This window comes from Magnolia sinica, chromosome 3 (assembly GCF_029962835.1).
Source record: "Magnolia sinica isolate HGM2019 chromosome 3, MsV1, whole genome shotgun sequence".
NCBI classification, from domain to species: domain Eukaryota; kingdom Viridiplantae; phylum Streptophyta; class Magnoliopsida; order Magnoliales; family Magnoliaceae; genus Magnolia; species Magnolia sinica.
Window position 1 is genome coordinate 23,242,486 of NC_080575.1, and position 3,879 is coordinate 23,246,364.

Genomic DNA, 3,879 nt, shown 5'->3' on the forward strand with positions numbered 1-3,879 from the left:
TGGTCACTATGATTTTGAATCATTGTTCATCAATAATGAGGCCCACTAGTTGGACAGTTCAGATTAATGGGCCATCATTTATCCATAATGAGGCCCGCAAGTCGAACAGAGGTAACTATGATTTTGATGCATTGTTCATCGATAATGAGGCCCATTAGTTGGACAGTTCAAATTTATGGGCCATCATTTTCAAGAAGATGCGGTGAGTGGTAAATGATAACAAAATAAAAGTGAGCATGATTTTTTTAACGTGTAAGATAATTAAAAAAGAAAAATGCATACGCCGTCTGTGGGAATCGAACCCACGACCACATGGTTAAAAGCCATGCGCTCTACCAGCTGAGCTAAGACGGCATATGACACTGATGCACAAATTTCTATTATGTATAAGTAATAATATCTCAATCCCTCCCTCCAGAAAAACTGAAATTTAAAAAAAAAACCAAAAACACAGAGATAGAAAATCAACTATGTTTACTACATACCTGTACTGCCCACCAGAACGATCCTGATTTAAGGGACTAGGGATGTTCATGTGGGACCCACCTAATGATTGGCCTGGATCCATGGATCTCAAATTCACAACCACAACTAATGGTCCACACTGGGTAGGTACATGATGAAACAAGCTTAATGATACAAATAGAAGGGATTTTTGAGATATCTCCCATACGAATGATTGGGACGAGCTAATTTGCTTGCTCATTGTAAAGTCAGGGTTGTTATCGGGCTGGGCCAAGCAAATGAAAATCTTGATTGTGGCTCACCAAACAGGCCCAACCAGCTTATTAGTTCCAAAGCTATGCTCAAGGCAATATATGCGCGAACCCATGTAAGAATTCTATAAAGTGGACCTTATTGATCAACGGTCTGGATTATCCTAAGTGACGGATAGTGTGATCGGGAGTACCAGTGGACCCCAATAAATTGTGATGCATCTAAAATCGTGTAAGAGGTGGTATGCTAGAATTGTGATACACAAACAATATTTAAGTGGGATCAGGATTACCAAATTCATGTGGAGCCATATAGAGAGGAGTTTTGATGGGTTTCAAACTCCTCGGCCCTCTAAAATTATAAAAACAAGGTTGGTCCCCAATCCAAAATTTATTCTGCTTCTCTAAGGGTGTAAGGTGCAGAAGATTACAGCATCAAGCCTACAGTGATGGAGTCTCAACAAGGTATGCTATCCAGTTTATTTGATCTTCATACTCAATGCACAACACAGTCCTTCTGCAATTCCGCCTTCAGTTTACAACCAACCTTAGCCAAAATTTGTGATTGGGCTCATTAACTGCCCTAGCACCATAGTGTGATTGAGTGAAAGAAAGAGCAACTTCTGTGCTGGATCAAACTTAAAAAATTTCAATTTTGCATAATCTCCCACTCAAATTGGGCCGGACCTTCCATCTAAACTATTGTTTTAAAGAGCCCATACTTCTCATTCTTCACATTGGGTCACTCACTTCGTCTTATACTTTACCCCTTCATTTTTTCTTACAAGGTTTGATCAATTACTTTACTCATTGTACCTAAAAGCCTACCATGACCAGGTTCAACCCAAATGGGTTTTAAGCACAATTCGATTTGAACCCGTCAAGAACTGCCAAAAAAAAAAAATAATAATAATAAATGGTCATATCGTAACGTGATTGGTCATTGTTCGAGCCTATTGGGCCAACGGTTTCACTAGCCTAATATCAAACTCAATTTTTAAAAGGTTGATCCTAAGAAGATCCCAAATTTCATACCTGGGGTCCATGTTTCAATGACCTATACAATTTGATTTGATTTGATGGACTGAGTTGTATACATAGCCATATGGCACGACAATCATGTGGGGGATGATGGCCAAGTAGTCACATGAACCGAGTTAATATATACCTTGTGACTCATTAAATACCTTATGGAAACAGTTGAATTGAACTTCTACCGTTGAAAATTTCTTAGGGGCCATAGAAGTTTTGGATCAAGCTTATATTTGTGTTTTCCGTTCATCCATGTCTCTATGATCTTATGAACGGTTGGATGACAAATAAACATCACTGTGTGCAATGCCCTAGCCACTGTTCATCCAGGTTGTGGTTCAAGCATGGGTTGGGGTGAGCCGTTTGATTCGGAGCCCCTTCGAAAATAGTGCCTCAGTTGGTCTGGGCAGCACGCTAGCCAGCGATATGAGTCCCACATCAGATGGATGGGCACTCATGGATTGGGCTATAATTTCAGTATCTGCCCTTCCCAATGTGACGCGTTTTAAAGTTGTGTGGAGCAACCCAAAGCGGACAATATCACACTATGGGGACGAGGCTTTACAAATGATATCAGAGTCGAGGGTGACTCTGCCCTAAAGGTGGGGGATTGTAACGCCCCAACCATTATTCATCCCAGCTGTGGTCCAAGCGTGGGTTGGGGTGAGCCATTTGATTCCCCTTCTAAAATAGCGCTTCAGTTGGTTGGGGCAGTATGTTGGCCAGTGGTATGAGTTCCACATCAGATGGATGGGCGCTCATGGACTGGGTTTTAAGTTCAGTCTCCTCCTTTCCCAATGTGATGCGTTTTAAAGCCATGCAGGGCAACCCAAAGTGGACAATATCACACTATGGCGATGGGGCTTTACAAATGCTGTCGCAATCTAACTTGTAACGCCTCAAAAATCGACACCCGAGTACAAAGATTCCAATCATCCTGAGCTTTTGAGTATTAAAATTTATTAGGAGGTTTAAGCCTCATGTTTATAAGGTTGTTCTTCTGGTCTTGGTGAAAAAGTATTCTCGTTTTAGTTCATGTCCAATTTAGTGATTAAAAAAAAATCTCCCACCATGCCTATGGTCAACGATCATCTTAGAAATGTTTCCAATGGCCAAAAATTTTATCTGTATGTTGTCGTTTTGATCTTATGGGCATGATTTATGAGGAAATCACGTTTCAATTTTGTTAATTTTGAGATGGAATGAAGAATCGGAAGTTCTAAAATATTTTAGAGGTCTGGAAGGCTGATAGCGTTAAGAAGGGAGCGAAAAGGAAAGAAGAAAAACATCATCTCCTTAATGTGGTATGAACCTTAAATCTACAAAAGAATAAGGAACTCATAATATTTTAGTGAAGTCAGCCTCGAATACGAACTTACAAAGTCTTAAACAATCAAACTCAACCCTACTCAAGAGTCATAGTTCAACTATACTAGAAACTACTTAAAACAGATAAATATACTAAAAATAATCTAATTTAATCATACAAGATGATTCCTGGCATGATTAGAAGTAATTTCTAAAAGCACATAAATTTCTAAAACTCTAATATAAAAAGATACGTCCAGTCCATCAGCAACTCGTACTTGTAGAAATTTTCAGTTTCAATACGTCGTTTGTTTATAACGTATTTATCACTTTTAGTTACTGAATTATTTTCATAATTTTTATAGTAACTAATAATTAAGTCAATATTTATCTCACAAAATTTTATTTCATTTTAAGGTACAAAAAAATTATAAAAATTTTAGAAGTACCAGTTGTCCAAAACTAACGATTTTTTGTATGATTCGAAAATGTCTTTATTTCTTGTAATGTTTCTTGTACTTTTAGTAACTAAATTATTTTTAAAATTTTTATGATATTTTATCATTAAGTTTAAACCATCTCAAAACTTTTAATTTCATTTAGAGTTGTAGAAAAAATATTAAATTCTACAAGTAACAGTTGTTCAAAATTAATGACTTTTGAACAATTGTCAAAACACCGTAAAATTAACTATATTTTTATTTTTTATTTATTTGTATCACTTTGTAAGTTTATATTCGAGGCGGACTTCACTAAAATATTATGAGTTTCTTATTCTCTTGTGGATTAAAGGTTCATACCACATGGAGAAGATAATGTTCTT

General features: G+C 37.1%; 1 non-coding gene across 1 annotated transcript; it reads right to left on the minus strand.

Annotated features, from left to right (window-relative positions):
- Positions 1-281: 281 nt before the first annotated feature.
- Positions 282-354, minus strand: TRNAK-UUU (transfer RNA lysine (anticodon UUU)). The gene has a single exon. It is a non-coding gene; the product is annotated as a tRNA-Lys (tRNA).
- Between the last annotated feature and the right edge of the window lie 3,525 nt (positions 355-3,879).